Here is a 23,854-nt window from a genome sequence, read left to right on the forward strand (position 1 = left end):
ATTCACACACAATGTGCTTGTTGCATGTTGGGTGAAGGTATTCTGCTGGTCTGGATCCTTTCCCAAGGGGCAGTGTCGGCTAGATCCTTCTCGGTCACCGGTATGTCTCTCTGTCTTTGTCCCCTTCGATAGGATGCTGCTGCTTTCAATGTTTTGGCTTACTCAGATGTGCGCTCGAGCTAGTGCTGGAGTGGCAACCGCATCCTCCTGTCTCTTCTGAAAATCTGAAGCTTCCTGTTTTCTGGTTTTAAAATGCAAAAGGACCAAATAGGATGAAAGGATTGCAGTAATTCCTCACAGGCATTGTCTGATTATGCTGTCATCGCACATGCCCCTGCACATTGATGACATTGTGGGATATATGCTGGCAATGCACAATGATGTCGACAATTTAAAAAATTGTAAATACTTTTTTTTTTTTTAATCATGATATTAACGGGGCACCCAGAAATTCATTTCATCCCAATTATTTTAGCCTCAAAACCAAGGAACTCTGAGGAATTCGGTATGGTTGAGTAGTATGTAACCTCACAGAACTTGGGAGGGTTAAACAAAGAAAGTAAATATTCTTAAATTCCACCTCAGGTATCCCTACAATGGGAAAAGCCCTGGTAGATACTTTGGTTCCTAGACAACTATTTATCCTTCAAAGCAGGTAGGCAGCTTGACATTACACAACATACAGATTATAGGAAATGTAGCATTTTTTTTCTCCAGAGAAAAAGTAATGATGGATGACAAAACCTTCTGATAGAGTAATACCTTACTGTATTATTTGCTTTATATTTACAGTCATTGGTAAAGAAAAGACTGAAAAGTTCAAGGATATAACTAAAATGGTAATCAAGAAAACAAATGCTAGAGCTGTAAATTATGAACCTACATATGAATTGGTTCAGTAATACCAAATTTATGGGAACATGATAAAAATGAAGTATTTAGGAGTATGGATTAAAAAGACTTCTCTTATGGCAGCTAAGGATATGTGGGGAGATACTGAACAAAAGATAATAGATAAACTGGGAAACTGGATATGCTTGTTTATGGATATGGATAATAAGATACAAGCAGTGAAAATGTTTTTAGTCCCCTTGGTTTTATATACAGGTCAGGCATATTTTTTATCAACTACAGAAATTATGGACGATAATAAAGAGTTGAATTAAATTATCTAGGAAGGGAAGAGGGCAAGAGTTAATAGGGATAAACTGCCTCCCAACAGAACAAGGTGGTTTAGGATTACCCAGTTTGAAGGGGTACTTTAGAGCTGCACACTTAAGGCTCACATACATAACATTTGTAGAAGGTTATAATTCAAAGTGGAAAAGGATGATAATGATGAAGCGGCAAAAATAAAGAAAAATTGGGATTTTGTATGAAGAACTGGAAGAAAGTAACAAAAAACATTCAGAATATTATAAGTATAAAGTTGCAGAAATTATTATAAGAACTAACACAAAATAAAATATAGCAGCAGTGGAACACTGTAAGGCACAACAGAACCATATATGAGAATTCATCCAGTTCGTAAAGTAGATCTGTTTTATTTAAACATTCAAAGTAGGTAAGTGGTTTCACCATAGGGCTTTCTCAAACTATATAAAAAGCATACTTTTCATTGTCTACTTATATATATACTCTCAACCAATCAAATGGTGAAATCAATTACTTTATTAAAAAGTGCTCCCTATCTACATAAAAGCAACAGTCAATTAAACATATAAATATAGATATAAAACACTTCTAAAAATATGTTTCAATGAACTGTTGAAGCATCAATAAAGAACACGAACAAAAACAAAAATCTAAAACTGCTTCATACACTACATAGAAATATTTCATACACTACATAAAAATTTGATTTGACTTTAACGGCGCTAGATTTCAGAATCGTTTTCAATGGGGCTTTCTCATTCAAGCCTGATCCCCTATCTGCCCTTAATCTAATTATCAATCTCACCTCTCTATTTTCTGTGTTATTCCTAACATCACCACCCTGTATATTGGGTATGATAACTTCAATAACTAGAAACTTAAGTGTATGTTGGGTACCCTTCTGTAGAACATGCTTAGTGCATTGTTCTTTGAGCCGATCCTGATGTTACAAAGGTGCACCTGATCCTGTCCTTCAACATCCTATCAGTCTTTCCTACATAATATGATTCACAGGACGTACAGTGCACTAAATAGACAATGTGCTGTGTATTGCAGTTGGCTGTAAAATGAAATACATACTTAACACCCAGCGGTCTGCAGTAATGGACTCCCATGTCGCTGGATGTAAGGAAAATCTTCCCCCGACTGCCTCCAGAGTAGAGCAGTCGGGCAACCCCTCCGGGTTGCTGTGCAGGTCTGTCTGAAAAAGGTTCCCTAGACTCGAAGTTTCTGGGATGGAGCCGGTCTTGTCCCCCTCTGCCTCTGGGGGATGAATACTTCTGTCTGTCATGATACGACTGTGATTTCCAGAACCACATCTTCTTTTGCCCCCTTTTGGTTCCTGGAATAGGTCCTCTGGGGGTTACAGAAGCAGATTCCGACGGCTGACAAAGTCTTTCTGTCCTTCTCACTCTGGGTAAGTGTGTCACGTACAGTCTTCCGAAATAGGGATGATCCATCGAAAGGGGCATTGATGAAAGATGCCTTAAAGGGGTCCGCAAACTGACAAAACCTGATCCAGGCATGACGCCTCAAAGCAACGCCTTTACCAGCAGCCCTAGCGGGTCCCTCTGTAGCATGAGAGAGGAGACGCATAGAGGTATTAGTCACTGATTTCAGTGTAGTCATCCTCGGAGTGAAAGACTGCTTGTCCTGCTGCGACAGAGACTCCGGGGGCGACTCAGTTAATTCCGATATAAGGTCTCGCTGCAGTCGGATAACATGCGCTTCCCAAAACGATCCATCGACCTAGACTTTTTGTCTGGTGGATGAACCGAGGAACTCTTCTGTGCCAGTTCCTTCTTTGTGGCAGCTGTAACCACCAAAGTGTCTACTGGGGCTCCTTTAGACCATGCCTGCCTGTCTGACGGCGGGGAAAGAATTTTGTCTGGCCTTTTGGGTATAGGCTCTACGGTGTCAGGATCCTTCCATGCCCTAGTGGTGATGAGGTCCACCAAAGGGAGGGGAGACCCAGGAAGTAAGACGGGTCCACTCCAAAGGCCTCCAGGAATGCAGACTCATCCGAAGAGGGTTTGGGGGCTGACCAACCTCCTCTTTGGCGGAGGATCTCCATAATGTCTCCGAACGAGACATCCTCGGTAGGTGATCTGGGGGAACCCTCTCCTTCATCCAAGTCCGTATCAGTGGTAATGGAATCAGGGGAGTCCAAGTGCCTCCTCTTACACATGCGCTTACGAGGTTTCTCTCCAGTGGACTCTCTGGAGAGGATTCGTAAACTTCTGGGGGTTACCTGAGGGGAACAACCTGGGGTTGCTTTGGCACGGGCTGTCCCTGCAACAGCATAATGGGAGCAGAATCCAAAATCAGAGGGATCTGGGTAGGATCCGAGTAGGTGAGCTGTGGTCTCAACCCCTGGGAGAGAACCCTTTCCACTGCCCCGAATGCTGATGGAGAGCATAACTCCATAGAATGTAAGGATGAGGCTCTCCCTGGCACCGAAGCAGGGATCAGCGCAGATGACAGGGTAGTCCGGGCACAGAGGATGGGATCCGAAGGAGCGAAATCTCGACCCTCGGGTCTGGCTCCCCGACCACGGCTCCGAGAGTCCCCCGGATCCGAGATCGGATCCAAGGAACTCAAGGTAATGACTGGCGTCGAGGACACAAGAACCATCGGAGCCGACCCAACAGCTCCAAAAGGTCTCGGACCCGAGAACCCCGAAGCTTCGGGTCGGATCAGGGAAGGAGCAATAGGGTGGAACATAGTAGAAGGAGGACCCTCTCCAATGGGAGAGGGCCCTGGAAAGACCCCCATCTGAATCTGGTTCTGAATGAACCTCCTCATCAGCCTGTCCATATTAAGGTCGGAGACGCTCCGAGTCGACCTGGAGGAAGTGACCTACTCGGGTCTGGGCCGGATCTGAGGGGAGTGCCTCAGCTCCGAAGACTCTGTCGGCTCCGGCGAGAAACAGAGAGAGCGGAGCCGAGGAGAACGAGACCTGGGTACCTTTGAAGAGGGGCTGGAGAAAGACTCCCTGTCCAGTGATCTTTTCCTAGGCCTGTCCCTCTCTTTGTGGTGCTTCTCCTTCTCCCTTCTGTCCCTATCTCTCTGGGATGACTCCGACGAAGCAGGCCTGGCAGGAGGTTGAGTCCCTGCCTGCACAGTGTCACTGGCTGGGGAAAAAACCGAGGCAGACTCCAGGGCAGAAGCTGGCAGCAGACCCTTAGCCACAAGCTTAGCCCAACGATCCTTCAACACCCTGGCGTTAAAGCCTGAACAAATGTCGCAGGATGCAGACAGATGGGCAAACCCTAAACATAGAACACACAGAGTGTGGCCACTGGCTGGTGAGAGCTTATGACCACACTCTGTACACTTCTTAAATAGAACCTTAGGCTGTTCAGCCATAGTAGAAACAGTAAAAGCCCTAACGGCCCACTCGCACACACACTTAACAGGGATTGGGCCTAGGCGGGAAACCAGTATCACAAAACAAAACACTTAAAACTTTTTTTTTTTTTTTTTTTACAACTAACATGATGACCAATGCGAAGGGAGGAAAAAGGGAAAGGTACTCACACTCAACTATTGCCAAAAAGACCAAAAAACCTTACCACCTTGCTTAGAGCTCAGAGACCACAATGCTGACTCAGAGAGGCAAACGAGATCTGGGGCTAGATAGAAGGAAATGATGTAATATAGGTAAGGGAGGAGCTTGGAGCTCGGAGCTGATGCTTGAAAAGTTTGCTGGCTCGGATCCGAATCGGATCCGTATACCCATATGTGCAGAATGAATGAAGTCAACTACTTCAGATAGGGTACACAGCTAATGACTGAGATTTTGTATAATGGTTAAGGGGATTGACTCACAGACACAAGCTACATTGTTTGATTCTCACCTTTGGGAAGGAAACTGGCTACACTTACAATGGCCAATTAAGAAAGCTAGCCTCAGAAATAGGTATGAACTTATGAAGCTATGAATCTAAGGAAAAGGGAAAATGAAAATTTTAGACTGCTTTCTGTACATATGATTATTATTAAGAATATACTAAGAAAAATAGGAATTTTGGAGTGGTGTAGATATAATATTAGAAGAAACAAGACTTTAAACAAATGAAGAAAGATTATAAACAGAGAAAGTATGGAGAGGACAGATGATCTGGAATTCGGGAAATGAAAGATGTTCTGGTATAGCCGTGTTTTGTAGAAATGCAGTAAAAAATATGCGATGTGAAAAATAAGAAGATTAACCATTATAGATTTAAGAAACTACTAAACATTGCTAGGCTGAAAACAAATAAGAACCAGCACTTTAGTGTAAACTCTAATCACCGCTTTCGTCAGCAAGACTTCATCAGAAATACAAACTTCACAAATACTAAAAGCTATATAATATCGGATAATTGTTTTATTGATATGATGTAATTAATATAATTGAGTATTTATATAAGTTTTAGTATTTGTAAAGTTTGTATTTCTGATGAAGTCTTGCTGACAAAAGAGGTGATTAAATAGAGTTTACGTTAAAGTGCTGGTTCTTATTTGTTTTCAGCCTAGCAGTGTTTAGTAGTTTCTATTAGTTTTATTGCCTTTATTTGTTACCATTATAGATTTAAAATGGAAAGAACAAGTAAATAGAACAACATTATATGCTTACACTAATTGTAAAGAAAGGGAAAAGCTTATTAGATTTTAGACTACATAGTGATGAATATGATTATTATAACAGAAGACTTTATTATTTAAGAGGCAAGCTTAAAAATAAAGGAAATTATTTAAAAATTATAGAAGTTATAAGATGCAAGTTAAAACTTTGGGACAAAAATTCATAGACTTACAAAACGGGTAAGTATAGAACTGAAATATATTATTTTTAATAGCAGTGGGTTTAGTTGTAGGATAAGGGGAAGTAGTTGAAAAATGATTTTCTGATCTTGTAATATGGCTAGAGATGAAGACAGACAAGGAATATATAAAAATGGGCAAAGTAATAAAATGGACAAATGAGAAAGTACAGAATGAAGAAGAAAATAGACGAGTAATACAGTTATAGAAAAATCATATTACTATGAGAACATTTTATAAAAACTGGTCTGAATGGTAAATGACTGGCTGGCTGGATTGATTTGTTTTTTTTTTTTTTTTTTTTTTTACATTGGCAATATAATGTGAGAAAAGTAGAGACACATAAGTACAAAAGAACATATAACAACACATTGGAAGATGTACAACATAATTACAAAGTACTTGCAGAAAGAAAAAGTATGAAATAATTGAAGAAAAACAACAAGAATTGCTATTATCATCATCAGCCCCTTTTTTCCCCATTTTCTACATGGGGTCAGGGTATGGTGTTAACTGTCGCCAACCCTCTCAATTCAGTGCCACACTCCTGCCTTCTTCAACACTCATGCCTGACTGTCACAGATCTTCTTTCACACACTCCATCCACCTCTTTGCTGGACTCCCTCACTTCCTCTTACCTTCTTCCAGTCTGTCCCAAATCTTCCTCACCAGATTGTCTTCTGATTTTCTACACATGTGCTCAAACCACCATAATCTGTTCTCTTTGATCTTTCCTGCAACTGAAGCTACTTTGGCTTCTGCTCTTATGTCCTCATTTCTTCGTCTGTCCCACAGTGTGCATCCTACCACCTTTCTCAGGCACTTCATTTCCATCACCTCTAGCTTCAACTGTTCTGCCTTTACTGCCCAGGTTTCTGTACCATACAGTAGTACTGGTCGCACCACTGTCTTGTATACCTTACTTTTCAGCTTCTTTGGCATTCTTCTGTCATAGACTACACCTGTGGATACAGCCCCTCTGATTCTAGCTTTGACCTCTTCATTCAGACTACCCTTCTCCTCAACTACCCCTCCAAGATACTTGAAGCTGTTTACCTGTTCCACTATCTTCCCTTCTATCTCTATTATCAGCTTTTTGTGATTTCCCCAATTTGCTGCCATTACCACCATCTTATCTGTGTTTAGTTTCATCCTGTGTGCCTTCAGATTTGCATTTCATTCCCCTATCCTTTGCTGAAGTTCTAGCTCAGAGTCTGCCTGTACTGCCACATCATCTGCATACAGCAGCTTTGTTGATCTGTCCCCTCCAACCTGTTTGCTAATGTAGTCCACCACCAGTATGAACAGCAGTGGGCTCAGAGCTGAACCCTGATGTACACCCACTCCCACTGGGAACCCCTGTCTGAGGCCGAACACTGTTCGTACTTGAGTCATTGGGTCCTTGTACATAGCCTGCACTAATTCTACCAATGTTTCTGTGACTTCAAACCACCACAGTACTGCCCAGATCAGCTTTCTTGGGACCTTCTCATATGGTTTCTCCAAGTCTTGGAATGCCCAGTTGGACTCTCTCCTCATCTCTAGCTTCTTCTCAAGTCTCTGTCTCAATGCAAACATCAGGTCAATTGTGCTACATCCTGATCTGAATCCAAACTGCTCATCTCCCATCTTACATTCTACTACTCTGCATATCCATTTATCAATCACCCTCTCCAGAACTTTCATGCAATGTGATAGGAGTTTGATGCCTCTGTACTGCCCACAGTTGTGGATGTCCTCTTTGTTCTTGTATATCGGCAGGAGTATGCTTATTCTCCAGTCATCTGGGATACGTCTTTCTTCCCACACTGATCGCTCGGCCACATACCTTTTCTGTAGTCCTCCTAACGCATGCTGTTTTTAGACGCTGCCATTCTTCTTCAACTTCACCTATTTCCTCTTTTCTTGGGATGCCTTGAACTGTTGTACTTTCTCTCCTTTCAATTTCCAGGTCTTCAGCCTGGTCTCTGTTAACCTTAGAGCCTTCTCTGACCACTGCTTGCAGCTGATTGTGGCAACTAGTGGTTTATGCTGTGGGCCGACTGTTTCCAGGGATGACTTTGCAATCATGGATTTTACCCAGCTGCTTTTTCCTTACTAGGAGGAAGTCTACCCGAGTTGCATGTTGACTACTCTTCTATGTGATCTTGTGTCTCTCTTTCTGAACCATTTGTTGGCTACTATCAAGCCATTTGCCAGACAGAAGTCTACAATGGCTTCTCCTTTTTTCATTCCTGTCGGCCCACACATGTGGGCCCAGGCAGTCCTCATAGCCAGTTCTGTCTGCCCCGGTATGTGCATTCAAGTCACCCATTATCACCAGCAATTCATGTTGTCCTGCTTTATCTAGTAGGTTCTGCAACTGCTGTCTGAATGCACTCTTTTCCTCACTGTCACAACCCTGCTGTGGGGCACTGGCTGAGATTATGAATACTGGAGTCTGACTGCCACGAGTCTGTCATTAACTCTGATGATATCCCTTACTGCCTTCTGAAGCCTCTCTCTCTCACCAAAATTCCTACACCATTTCTAGCCTGTCTCCACCTGAGTAGTAGACTCTGGATCCCAAGCCAAGTGGCTTTGCTGCACTGCCCTTCCATCTTGTCTTTTGGATACATAGGATGTCCAGCCTCCTCCGTATCATCATGTCATCTACTTCCACTTCCAAGCTGCATCCTGTCAGTGAACCTACATTAAGCGTAGCAATTCTCAGTTCATGTTTGGCAGGTTGGTTGGTTTTACGTCCAGCTTTCGCTCAACAGAGCTATCCCAGGTAAGCCAGGCTGGGCAACTAGACACTGGCCAGCCAGTAGCCTATTGACCCGGGGCTGCTGGGCTTTATGGCGGGCACACACTGGCCAATAAGGGCACATATACCCCTCCCACTGTTAGCACAGGTCCCTGGCATGGGTCAGAGTAGGCCGGGTTCTCAACCCATATCACTAGTAACTACCCATGCCCATTTTTGGCGACATTAGTGAACATGACCGAATCACCTAGAGCCATATTTTACACCGTCAAGTGGCTAGCCCTGCCACAGCACGCAGTCTATGATCCTTGTTCTATCTTGAGGATATTGCACACCACAGCAGATGCCCAAAGCAGTTGGTCTGTACAACTCCTCCCTCTATAGGGCACCATGTAGAGTCTGTGCTGCTGTCCACAGCTCCATTTATTGGTGAGTTTGAGATGGAAACACTCAGCATGTTTTTCAGACATGGGAGAAACCCCATGGAGACACAGGGGGATCATGCAAACTCTAAACAGTCATTGGTCGGAGGTCAGGATAGAACACTGTACCTTGTGCATGGGAGGCGAAGACCTTAACCGCTAAGCCATCTGGTCTTGTCAAATGCTATATAAGCAAATATATGTTTTACAAGGGAAAAGAGAAGTAGTATTGCGTCACATAAGGAAATTAGTAAAAGATGATGGTACTGTAATGAGAGAAATAAAAATGTACAAGGAGAAATAGAAAGAACTCAGGAAAACATTATGAATAAAGTAGTATAACGTACAAGTAATGTTTAAACAAAAAAAAGCTAGTGAATAAACATGGAAAGTAAAAAAAAGATAACAGAAAAAAAGAATAGTTAGAAAAGATTTATTTAAATGAGCTGGACTGAATATTAAGACAAGCAAATAGAGATTTGGCTGCAGGATCAGATGAAATAGGGTATGAAAATCTATAAAAAAATGTAAGGGACAGGCAAAAAATATTTTTTAAAGATTTTGACTGAATAGCTAAGGGAAGGTTTCAAAGAAACCTGTTTGATGGAGATGAGTTAGCAATGTGCTCCCCCGAATACAACAAGGTGGTTTAGGATTACCCAATTTGAGCTGGGACACAAGATCAGAATTTCCTAGACATCATAAGATAATTTATGTATAAAGAATTATGCAGTGGAATACTTAATTTCATATGGAAGAAGCAAGATAGAAGAGACTTAAAAAAATGGATGGGGACTGATGGCATTGAATAATAATGATTATAAGATTGTTATGAAAATAATACAAAACTGAAACTAAAATGGAAAGTATTATGGACGATAGTATATAAAGAGGAAGGGTTGTCAAAATTATATTAATGATAGAAAATTGTGGATGATATTATGAATAGAAAACAAGAAGCAAAAATCATGACAGGAGACCTTAACAAGGCATTCAACACAACTGGACATGAAATCTTATAGGTAATAATGAAAGAATATACTACAAGTGAGAAAGTTAGGAAATTATGTATGTCAGTGTATAGTAATAATAATAATAAAAAATACTTGCAAATGACTGGTTAAGCTAACTAGTGCATATGAAGAGTGGTGTACGACAGGAATGCATAATGAGTTGGATATTCTTTGCATTAATTATGAATGTGATACTTTGGTAAATAAGTTACAAAACGTAGGAGGTGAAGTATATACCACCTGAAGGATTAAGAATTCCAGTTCTTGCAACAGATGCAGATAACATTATAATAATTGCAAAGAGGAAAATTTGGATAAAAATAATAATTTGCACAAATGAATATTTAGAGATGATAGGGATGATTTAAATAAAGAGAAAAGTAAAGGGTTAGGTGATGCAGTAAAGATCAGGAGTACCTTATGTTTTACAATGAATGAAATTTCTGTGTTAGATATAAAATTTGGGAATAAAGATGCAAGTAGAATTCAATGGGAAGGAAACAATACAAAAAATAAAACAAATCTGCCTCTTCTGGAGAACATATAGATCATCATTCAGAAACAAAGGCTTATTTGATAAATTCAGTGCTGACGGGGAAAAATGGCATACTTAGCAAGTGTTTTATGTTGCCATCAGTAACTGAAAAGGAATTATTCCAGATGTTTTTTTCAGTTATATGGGGTTTAAGAGGAGTTTTGTAAGTAAATAAAGCAGAAGGAGGTTTAGTGCTAATTATCCTAGTGGTATATGTTGCTTCAGTACATTTGTACTAAGTGTTAAAGTGCATAAGTGAAAAAGATGAGAGATTAGTAGCAAAACTGTATACATATAAGTCTGACTGATTTTTGGGGTATGGTAAAAATCCAAAGGATGATGCACTCAGGACTGCAGTACCCCCCCCCCCCCCATGATACACTGCATGTGACCAAATGGCTGTAAATGAGGAAACAATTATTTTGAGCTGGGGTACAAGATCAGAATTTCCTAGACATAGCAAGGTCTTATTAAGTTTACTTCTACTGGCTGCCAAAAAGAATTATTAGAACATGGAAATAATAAATAAAAAAATATAAAAATACTAAATAAAATCATAATTTGCAGGATTACTGATTTGTTCTAATGAAATATTAATTAAAACTTCTGATCCACTGTGGTGCCCTTCCAGTAAAAATAGAAACAAAAAAATAGGAGTTGAACCACATAAAAGCTACTCTCTTATCTGGTAAATTTAACTTAAATAAATTCCATCTTGCCTTAAGGACGGAGTCTCAGAGAGATTCAGCAACAAAAATTAAGAAACAACATTGCTGTGAAAAGCTTACAGGTATTCAAATTAATTTGTTATGAATTTATTTATCCTTTTGTGATCAGGTTAGTCCCACACTAGGCTAGAAGCTTCTTTTCTGGGAGATCCAAGGTGGTATTTATATTACAAGGAGAAACTTGGCTACAGCATCAGGGAACTTACCTTACTTGTCATCATTGTGAATGGGACATATTTTACAGGACCACTTCTGTTCTAGGCAGACAGGTGGCCGAGAGAAACAGGGAGGCAGATGAAGAGATAGGGAGATAATGGACTGGTCAGAGAAATGGAGGAAAAAACAAATGTCAAGACTGGAGAACTGTGCAGGATTTTGAGGAAATGTTTCAAATAAATATGTTTGATGGAGATGAGTTGGCAAAAGATGGAGGTATACAATTCCAACTCGCCAGTCAGGAGGGCTGTGGGATGATTTACTTAAAGAAATGGTGGTGAAGAGTGAGCCAGAAAATGAATGAGAAATTTCCTTGGGGGATATCATGGAGAAAATACAAAAGGAGGATGCAGCGAGAATCCTGAAGAATAGTGGTGAGATGGAAAAGAAAACATATGCAGAGAAAGTAAAAGAAGGCAAAGGGATAGTAGCAGAAAAGAATGCAGAAGAAAATGAAAACCAGAAGTATGTGGGAAGGATTCAAAGTAAAGACAAAGAAATGGACAGTTATGAAGTGTTGGACAATTGAATAGCTCTTTTTGGGTGTAAAAGCACATGAGGTAAGAGCATTTATTCTTATTAAAAATGAAACACTGATACATTACATTTTGAAACAGTTTTTTAATGGAATATTTTCTTGCAGAATATTAAAAAAGAAAGACTGTAACCCATGGAATCATTATGATGTAAAAGCATTTAACAGGGGAAAGAAAAAGAAAATTTATGTACAATTTTGAACAGATGTAGAAAGTGAGACTTTGAAAGCTTTGAAATGACATCTGAAAACTTTATGTTAAGACGTACTGGACATTGCAAAAGTTTATGATACGAGGGATTTATGGACTGATAGATGGGACTGCAACATTGTGTTAAAAGTAGAAAGAGAAAAAAGTACACATATACCAAACATGATAAACGTGGATGCTGTAAAATACTGGGGACAACCCAAAACATCCACAAAAAAGGGCATTTGATAAGTAACTGTGATAAAAGAAAATGTTATATTTGTGAGGAAATGTGACATGGTACAAACAATGTGAAATAAAGAAAGGAAGAATAAAAAAAGAAAGAAAACGAAGAAGGAGAAGTAGTGGAAATAGAAAAAAATGTATACAAAATCATACAAAGAGAACATAGAAGATGGTTCTGAAATAAGTGATGAAAATATATAAACAGAGAGGTAGTAAAGGGAAAAAATATTGCTAAAAGTGGGAAAGAGAAAATTTAATGGGATAAGTACAAAAAAAGGAAAGGAAATGGATGAAAACAAATACATACAAGTTAAGACTGGGGCTTAGTATAACGGTTAAGTTGTATGATTCACCAACATAAGGTACACTGAGTCTCACCTTTGGGAAGGAAAAGTACAGTTGTGTGCACTTACCATAAATGTAGATGTTCGAGTATATTCACTGTTGCAGTCATCATATTTGGGTTATCTGCTTGCAGTAGCCCTCAGTCGGCCTGATTAACAAAGTCTTGGGTCCTGCGTCGGTTGTTGTCTCATCTTCCATGAAATCAGGTAGTCAGGGGTATAAAGCATGCAGCCGACACCATTACATCAGTTTTTCTTGCCCCAGATGTCAGGTGCCCCTATAATGGGAAGCAATTATATCTATATATATATACATAAGATTACACCTCCAACAAAAAAGCAAATACACCAAAAAGCTTTAAACATAGTAAGCAAGAATAGAGGTATAGCCAATAGAAGTCAGGGGGCTGGAGGGAGGGTAACTAGGACTGCAACAGTGAATACACTCGAACATCTACATTTATGGTAGGTGTGCACAACTGTACTATGTTCTTCGTGTTGCACTGTTGCAGTCATCACATTTGGGTAGATTCCCAAAGCTAAGGATGGGAGGAAGTAATTAGATAGCATTAGGACCTGCAAGACTGCAGTGGCAAAGCCAGCTCTGGATTTAGAGAAAATTGGGAAATGGTAATGCTTGGTGAAAGTATGTACAGAACTCCAGGTAGCAGCTTCTAGGATGTCCCTGGTAGGGACACCTCTGAGAAAGGCTGCAGAGGTAGATGCAGCCCTGGTTGAATGGGGTCTAATCCCCTGTGGGATAGGTTTTTCCATGGTGTTTATAGCAGAAATGAATGCAATGGCCTATCCATTTAAAAATGGTTTTCTTTGAAATAGCCTTCCCCGCTGCCCCTGCAGCAAATGCTACCAGCAGTTGTTCAGATTTCCTGAGAGGTTTAGTCCTGTCCAAGTAAAATCTAAGTTGTCTGTGCACATCCAAGGAGTGCAGTATTCGCTCCCCTTTGTTCTGTGGGTTAGAAAAGAAGAATAGGGATTTTGGAGTCGTGCAATACATGTGATGTAGATGTAATTATATTAGAAGACACAAGATTTTTAATAAATGAAGAAATAGTACAGAAAAACTATGGGAGGAAAGATAATCTGGAATTTGGGAAATGAGAAATGTTCTGGAATAGCCATATTCTGTAGAAATACAATAAAGATATCGGATGTAACTATAGAAAAAATGTAAAGCTTAATCATTGAAAATGGAAACAAGTACATAGAATTGTAACATTATATGTTTATAATAATTGTAAAGAAAGGGAACATGTGTTTCATCATATTTTAGACTATGTAGTGATAAAGACTAAATTTACTGTAACCTGAATGGACCTTAGTGTACTGTATCTGTATACTCTTACATTATCTAATTGTGAACGTTGCCAATGCTGCTATTATTTATGTGAAAGTTTACTTTTTAGTGCTGCTTGTACAGTGTGTATTTTACTCATATGCATTTCTATGTAAACGTTTTGACTTTTTTATGTAAATGTGTGACTTTTCAATTACTTGGAGCTTTTCTCCCTGGCCCACCATAGAAAAAGGACTTGTGTCCCGTTGGACTTTGTTAACAAATCTAAAATAATAAATAAATACAATAAGAATACTATAACAGGAGACTTTATTTGTGACTTGAGGCAAATTAAAAAGAAAGGAAATGATATAAGAAAAATTATACAAGTTATTATATGCAAGTTCTTTCTATATACAAATAAAGGACCCCTACACTTTCTGATTGCCGCCAAAACATCTTTTGCATCCATTGCAAATGGAGCCTTGGTTTTACATCTTATCAAAGGATGGCACACTCAGGATTGCAGCACTGCACTCTTAGCAGTCAACATACCTTGTGTTGGAATACCTCTCAACTGTACAGATTTTCCCAGAATGTCCAGAATTTTGGCTTATATTTTAGTCTGTTCCTCATAACATCTGTTTTTCTGACAAATTACTGGGATGATCTGAGAACTGAAGTCACTAAATAATGCCATACATTTGAGTTTCAGACTTCAAATCCTTCATTAAATATATGTTAAAACAAATCCTGTTACTCTAGTAACTTTATAAGCTTATAAGAGTAATATTTAAAATATGCCCCTCTTTTTGGGCCTTTGTCCCCCCATTTTGTCAGTCTTTGTCCAGATTTCTTGCACTGAAAAGTTGAGAGGTATGCTCAAAGCTTACTGCACTAAAGGTGAGTGTGCAACCTGTTGCACCACTTACATGTAAAAACACATGACTACATGAGTAATATATGTACGAGTCAATCAGTAAAAATTAAAGTTTCAGTTTTAGGGTGAGAGAAAGAATGTTAATACCATGTTAAAATCTGCACCTGTAGAAGTACAAAACACTATTATTATATATATTATCCAAGTCTGCTGTCACACCACTCACTTTAAACATTGCCACCCTTGCTATAGCTTTAGAAATATTATTATTCACTGAAGCATCTATCTATTTAAATAAGAATAAAAAAAAACTATGCAGGCTGTAGTTGGGCCTTAGGCCACACACACACACAAAAAAAGATATCTGCAGACAGTTGCACCACCTTTTAAAATTCAATAGTGTCATCTGGTACTATAATCAAAATATATTAACAGCTTGCTCAATCCAATTTGAAGCAAAAACTGTGAATAAAATCAATGAATATCATCAATAACTTTAGCTTAAATGCCTTATGGGGGTTTCACAAGTATGGAAAAACAGTTATGATGGCGGCTCTTTTATGCACTAAACCAGAGAACTCCCTTTAACTGTTGAACTGTAAGATATAAAAAGTTCATTAGGCCAAAATTCATCAGTTGGTGCCACTCTAAAAATCTGGACTAGATCTTGTTTACTTACTGACTTGCCTAAGGTAATCACGATAACATAAAAATGTGGTTTCCCTCCAGAATAAACATGCATGCCACAATTACTGTACAATGGTTGTGCCCCAAGTTCTGTTAGAATTGGTGTACCACTCAACTTTAGACTGACTTACTAGGATAACAACATAACATGATCCACAAGATGAAGAAGTTTCCATCTTCTGTGCTGCAGATGTTAGGACTGCTTGTCAGATCAAAATTTTCCTGGTTGCCTGGAACCTTCCCCTTTTCCATCATACTTATCTCATCACACACCTTCCAGCCATCAAGAAGGTTAAGAAAAGATAAATGTCACCTGATGGATAACCAGCTGGCTCACAGACAGGATGCAAATAACCAGCACTGGGGAAGTTATCTACAAAAAGAGATCAGTCACCAGTGGAGTCCTCCAGGGTTCTGTGCTGGGGCTTCTACTGTTTGGCATCTACTTTTGTGAAGTAAAAGCCAATACCAACGGGCTCTGGCTAAGCTAACAGATGACTGCAAGCTAGAAGCAATCACTGAATCCCCAAACAGCTTAGCAATCCTGCAAGAAGGTTGGTCCCAAATAAATATCTGGTGCCAAAATCATGGACTCAAATTAATTGCCAAAAAATGCATTATTGTATTTTTTGGGAAGTTGTCTACCCCAGGCAAACTACACATTGACAATATGCCCCTAAGAGTTGACCCAGTTGTTGGTTTTTGGGAACTTATGTGGACAGTGACCTAACGTTTGACCAACATACATTTATTGTTGTATGAAAGCCCTTCTATATTGCAGTTGATAAACAAAGGGATTGTGTCTAGATCTAGGGATATCACTGTCCCCTTTACCCAGCCCTCATTACACCAATCATTGAATGTGATGCCCCCTTTGGCTCACATCTGTCCAGACACATCCAACAACTGGAACACCCACAGAGATACCTTACTAAAAGGATACAAGGCCTAAGCAATACATCCTTCATGGACTGACTCAAAGCTGAGTCACAATATTCTGTATCCTACAGACTTGCTTGTGTGTAGCATACAAGGAATCCTCCAACCCATTACTGATGGACTTACTGCACATCAGCAAGTCAAATGGCATCAGAAATACCGTCTATGGATTTTAAACCTTTTCTGCAATATCAAGAGAGTGATTTGGAGGGACTGGTATATCTCGCTGAGGACACTACTGCTATGGAACAGACTCCCCATCCACATAAAACAAAGTTCATCCCTGTCCATATTCAACTGCAACTTAGATCTACAGATAAGAAACAGAAAACTTACATCAGAACTGCCCCCTGTATTCGACAGAGACAATTCCGAAATGCTTTATCTCATGAATAAGTCCCCTCAAATTATTTGCAGTAAGATCTGAGTTATTCTCATAAGGGGTAATGTATAATTATCACTCATGGGATGTGTAAGGTGAATCTATAACCAAATGGCATAGGTTATTTCAAGTACAAAAAGGCACATTGGCTAGGCTTAAAATGACCCACAAGGGCAGCTAGCCTAGTACTTACCTATGAAATAGCAGAAGGAGAGAGATGACAAGAACTGCAGAGCAGACACACCACAAGTGGGGGGGGGGGGGAGTGGTATTTTACAGAATACAGACCTTCTGCTTACTGACCCCAGCATTATTGTAAGTCCAACCTTACATCTGAGAAAAGGTCCAGAGACCTAAGTAATCTTCCTGCATGGCCACCAAAATGGGACTATACCATGGATGATGGTAGTCAAAAAAGAAGATTCAAGCCTGGAAATAATAATGCCTTGCAAAAGTGTTGAGAGAACTAGTCTCGGGAAGAGCAAATACCATCAATAGTGGCAACACAGAAGAGCTAATAAATGTCCATGATACATAGGGACACAATTGAGTTGGATTGCATGGCTAGGCTTTTAAAGGTCTGAGTGGTATATACCTATGAACTTGTATGCAGTTAGGTTGATAGCCAACTAGCTTAGAGGCAGGACTCCACAGTAAGAGTTGGGGGTTTTATCTCTGAAGGCATGAAGGTAACCATTCGTGTTTCGAATACATCAGTGGTGGGACCTTTACAGTTTGGTATGTACTTCTCAGATTTCTCATTATCTAACAGGGATCTTTAGTGAACATATTTTTTGGATGATTGCAAGTTGAGAGTTGTCATCAAGTCCTCCTCTGACATGTATGCACTCCTTCAAAAGTTTGCACTTATCGATAGCTAATGTACTGAAAATCGAGTTCAAGTTGAATGCCCAAAAGTGCAGCACTGTTGCATTTTGTAAAAATCTCCTAGCTTCAGCTTTCAGCATTGAAAACGGACCATTTTAAATGAAAAGGTCATAAAAGGCTTGGATACTTGGGTGATCAGCTCCCTTATATTTGATCATTTCATTGTATTGGTGGTTAGGAAATCCTTTTACCATGGACAGCTCTCAGCAAAAGGTGTTTCTTCCACGTCAAAAGAAGTAATCACTACTTGACTATATCCATCATTGAATCAAGTGCCCCCCTTTGGGATTTACCTTATGAAACAAATCAAGCAATTGGAAAGATCTCAGAAGTTTGTAACTGAAAAGGTCATGGGCCTAAAAGGAGGGGCCTATCCTTATATTCAATTTCATATAGACTACTTTGGAGTGATCTGAGTTTTACATTTAGGGCTATAGGGCATTCAGTAGTCCAAGAACTCGTATACCTCAGTCAGTCAAACAGTCCAGCTAATACTAGGGCCAGAGAACTAATACTACTCAAACAAGTAAGTAAGAGATAGAGGAGGGGAAGTTGTGGCATGCAGTGCCTAACCCCTTCTCTGGAGCAAAGTTTCTCTACAGGTTAGGCAATCTGAAACAATGTCTGTCTTTAAAAGGAGCTGGACAACTGGATAGAGAAGTTCTCCCCTGTTATGACTGGTCCAGCCCTCCTTGAACAGAGATGTAAGGTCTATGGTGGGTACTGGCAAGCTGGAAATGGCCTCATGGCTCATTTGTCTTGTGTATCCCATGAGCCTGTGTCATTGGCCATTAAATTCACTTTCTCTGACAGAGACATTGCTGTTGTGGCCTTTCATTAACCTTCAGCTTAATATTACTGAGACAAGTATGCCCATTTTAAGGGGTATCCAGGAGTGGCAAAGCTCCATTTTCTACTCCTAGCCTTTAGTTCTATCAGATAACATTGATTTTGGCCCCACCTTTTTGTCCCTCAAGGTTCACTTGGCTGCTATTTGCAGTCTGCATTTATGGTTAAATTCTTCTTTTGCCTGTTTAACTTTGTATAACTGACTTAGTAATGTGTTGAATATCTTGGCCCCTCTGAGACATTTAGTTTATGACAAAAAAATTTACTTTTCCACCCTTTGAGTCAGCTTCTGCAGATTTTAAATTCCTTCCTAGAAGACCTTTTTCTTACAAAGGAATGTCAGCAATAGATGTGTTTTCTATTAGGTTCCATGCCTTATTTCCACATGGAAAGGTAGTGTTCAGAACAAAGTCTTATTTCATACTGTACATTATTACTGAATCCAACCAAAATACTATTTTTTCTCGAGTATTTTAACTTGGGAGACTATTTTCTCCATTGCATGCCCACAGGCAACTCAGATTTTACATGGCCAGAAGTAAATCTTTCTACAAAGATGACCTGCCATTCATAGCCTTTGCTAAATCTGAGCTTGGTAAGAAAGGTTCTAAGCTAACCCTTTCAACTTTCCAGATTTTTGAAGCAATTAAGTTTGCCATATTAAACATAGAATACCTACACCTGTATATACTTGCAACTATAAGAGCACATTCTGTCAGAGCTAAAGATACTTCTATTTTTTCCATTTATTGTACTTAAACTTCATTTTCTGCAGGTGTAGACTAAGCAAAAAAAAAAAAAAAACATTTTATAATACAAACAACTTATGAAAACAGTTACACAGATAAATACACTTAATGTTTCAAAACATTTCTAAAAGTAACTTAAGCTATTTGGAGATGCAGTGAAAAGTTCCATTGTAAAATCATCGGATCTAAAACATAGCTTTTTAAGTAGAACAGGGTATTTCTTGTGGAGAAATACCCGAAGAACCTTCAAAATATTTGTGACTGCAGATATCTGGAATGATGTTGTCATGTATTTTACATGTACGTGTACCTAACTGATATGTTCTTCCTATCACACCTGACTGATTTGATGACTTGTATAAAAGTACAGTGGTGGGTATAATGTGACGAACTACTCATAAATGAGAATATTGCATGATGAATATACATTAACCCATGGTGTACTTATCATTAGAAACTTAATAAACGAACAAGTTTTAATTTAAAACAGAAAGTAATAAATACCTTATCAGAAACTTAATAAACGAACAAGTTTAATTTAAAACAGAAAGTAATAAATACCTTATCAATAGAAACTTAATAAACAAACCAGTTTTAATTCAAAACAGAAAGTAATAAATACCTTCTTAATATGTGACTAAATTCAAATAAAATACCAAGTATACAGAAAAGCCAACCTTTCTTTGAAAGATCACATTATTATCAGTATGTATCTTAATACAGATCAGCGTGTGTTACCAGTTGAGTAGTGTTTGGTTGAATTCTGCAGTTTATTGATTTCCATTTGTTTACTCTGTGGAACTCTGATCTAGGTCTACCATTTTCAGGTTCAGCATGGGAATTAAAATATAATCAAAATTCAAAAGTAAGGTGATACATAAGTAAAGAATAAGTAAATAAATTACAATAATGTCCGTGTGTTGAGGTAAGAAAAAACAGAGAGTTTAGCAAGTCTTGTGAAGAAAGAGGAGGTTGTAGACATCAAATTACTAAAGCATTTTGAGACAATTTACATATTTTAAGTCCTGGTTATTAGCAGATCATACAATATAATATTTAATTGCACATCTTACTTTCATTTTCATACTGTCAGTGGTATTACATCAAAAGCATTTTGCTATTTAAGCATTGTAACATCAAGCATTTGTTCAGTAAGTTACATTATCCACATAAATTGTTGTGTTTGTCTTAAGTGCAAGATGTTTGACTGTGTTGTCAACTTCACTGAATAACAAGGGTACCATTATAGACTCCTGTGGCAGACACGTACATTCAATAAGTTGTTCAGTAAAAAGCACTTTTTCTTGTTAACATTTTATCTGTCAAAAAGACAGGACCATATCTGTTTTACAGAAGTTTTGTCTACGTCTAAGTACTGAAGTGCTTGAATAAAATCCATATGGTCACCTTTATCAAAACATTTCAGGAGATCTGAAATAGAAGCTAAAGCTACACACTCCTAGTCGAATATGTTGTTTAATGGGTGTATGTTGGTTAAGAAGTTTCTAGAGGTTATGTGGAGGGTGTAAGTTTGTTTGGGTGATCAGGTTAGACTTATTATATTTGCTTAGTCTACATTCTGAGTAACCCTCTCAAAAAGGTTTATAAGATTCATTAGACAGGTTCGACCAGTGACAAAATCAAAATGCTAGGGGATTGAGTATGATAAGATTTTTGATGATATATTTAATTAGGTCAGTTATGATATATTCCATGGCCCTGCATACAAGACTCATTTGAATGGGGCCACCCTTGTGGATTGGCATGGCAAGAGCTGAACACCATTCCCATGACATACAGCTAGTTGATAAGCCAAGGTTGAGGAGTGGGTCCGCTGGTGCTTGATTAGTGCTGCTTATTAAGCAGCTGGGGATAGTAGGCCCATGAATAAGGTATTCTTCAATTTGTAGAGTACTGTTAGTACATGCTCTTTTGTAATGGCTGATGGCTTAACCCCATCAATAATAAGTACATCTAGAATAGAAGTCTCTGGAGTGAAGTTGGTGGTAAATTTACTGCCAATATGTTAGAAATAGCCACTAGATCTGAGTAATTGGTACCATTATGAATAAGCTTGGAGCAAAGCTGAATGCTGTGTATTATTTTTCCCTAACACAATTACAGAAGGATTTGTAGCTGTATTTACCTTCTTTAGCAATTCTTAGTTCATGGGATGCCTCTATTTTTCTTAAGTCTCTTTTTTATTTTCTTGTCTAGTGGTTTGTTTTTCTCCTTAAATAGGAGAGTCATTTGTTTTGTTATATAGGTTTAGGAGTTTCTTTCTCTTTATCACATAGTTTACTAATGTTTGAGGACAACCCAAATGGGTTGGTTTTAGACTTCTCCATTTGTTTTGAACTAGTTGGGACTGCTAATTTAATACATTTGTCCAGGTGTGAGTAGAACTTTTCTACACAACTGGTTGTAGTATCAATATGCCCTAAACTTGTATATTTGTATGTTTAAAGTCCTTCTAGTCTGTGGTATACAATTCTAAAGGTTTTGAGATTTTGATGGAGGAGGTTACTAGTTTATGGTTTATCTTGACCAGTGAGTAGGATACCTTGGAGGTGGTGCTAAGGTTGTTAATACTAGGTCAAGCACATTTTGTTCTCTAATAGGTACCTCAACAATCTGGTCCTGGGAGTGTTTGTTTATAAAATGCAAACACTTCCGTGCATATCCTACAATGGTGGTATTTCTTAGTTTATTACTGGGAAATTAAAATCACTAAAGATGCAGTTTTAATACCTGTGAAGAGTTCATCCAGAATATTTTGGAACATGACCTTTAACGGACAGTGTTTTAAACCAGAAATACTTGTTTGCTCAAGCTGTTCAAAGCTGCAGAGAAACTGGCCTTCTGCCTTTTGCCCTGCTGTGATATTGGAAAAAGATGTATTTATTTTCAACTGTCTTCTGCACTTCTGTTTTACTACATATCTCTGCAATCTGTACAACTGTTTTTGCAATCATTGTAACTGTTTTTGTTTCCTTTTTGTTGTCTAATAGAACTGAATATCTGTTACTGTTTGTGACCCTTTCAGCTTGTAGTGAAATCTTTTGTCCAGAGATGCCTAGCTGTTCTTTGTGGTGGGAAGTAAATCAGTCTGGTTTAATCTAGCTAAAAGCATTCCTGCAAAACTGTTATTTTTGATTGGATAATTGGGCTGGTTTCTGTTTCTCTGCCTTTAATAGCCAGTGTTTTAAACCAGTTATACTTGTTTTCTCAAGCTGTTTAAAGCTGCAGAGAGACTGGCCTTCTGCCTTTTGCCCAGCTGTGATATTGGAAAAAGATAAGTGTTTATTTTCAATTGTCTTCTGTACTACTGTTTTACTACATATCTCTGTAATCTGTGGAACTGTTTTTTTCCACCCACCTGCCCAGTTGTTGTGGTTGCCTTAAATCTTAGTGGCTTTGAGTTGCCCACCTCTGGTATAAAGTTGATACTGGACATTCCCCCCAGTCACATTACATCAGCTCATTCCACTGTCCTTTTGCTTCTGAACCTTGAATTATCTCATTATCTTCTGTCTCTTCACTTTCTACTACTAAAAAAAACTGTACCTCTTTCTACTTCATTTTGCTGTTTGCCATATTTATTACTGCTTGTTGGTAGCCTCACTAAATTGGTGACAGTATTTTACTGAATCGCTACTTTATTAGTGCTGTCTGCTGTAATTTGTGAGCTATTGTTTCAAAGCAATCTACTGATTAACTATATTTCATTGCTATCTATTGCAATTCATTACTGTTTAACTGCATTTTACTAAATTTCATTGCTGTTTAACTGTATTTTTTCATACTGCAAGTGGTATTCTTTTGACTATAAGTGATTAATCATTGTGAGTTTTATTCTTACTGAGTTCTTAACCTTAAAATTGAACAGCAGAGTCTAAATACAGGTCAGCAGCATCCAGAGCTTCAGCTGCATGGTTTTAAACCCTTTTTGAGGTGTTCCAGCTATAAGTAAACTGTTTTTTTCTGCATAAAAAAAAAACAAAAAAGTATAAGCTTGTTTTCTGCCTTTCCTGTTGCTATAGTCCAGATACAGACTTGTTGCATCCAGGACTGTTTTGTAAGTTTCTGAGTTCCTCAGACCTTTCAGTGTTAGAAGGAAGCCTTCTAGCTTATCAGTGGGAGTGGTAAGCACTAGGTAGCCTATCTACCACAAGAGCAGTGGTTTCTGGCTCTGAAATTGTAGTTTATTGGCCGTTTGGGCAGTTTTTCTATTCCTTTCAACT

General features: G+C 38.7%; 1 protein-coding gene across 1 annotated transcript in view; it reads right to left on the reverse strand.

Annotated features, from left to right (window-relative positions):
- The window catches only part of PRKD2 (protein kinase D2), a 3,293,129-nt gene that overhangs the window by 1,849,722 nt on the left and 1,419,553 nt on the right, over window positions 1-23,854 (reverse strand). The window lies entirely within an intron of this gene.

Source organism: Protopterus annectens, chromosome 1.part0, assembly GCF_019279795.1.
Source record: "Protopterus annectens isolate FY-2018-M chromosome 1.part0, PAN1.0, whole genome shotgun sequence".
NCBI classification, from domain to species: Eukaryota; Metazoa; Chordata; order Ceratodontiformes; family Protopteridae; genus Protopterus; species Protopterus annectens.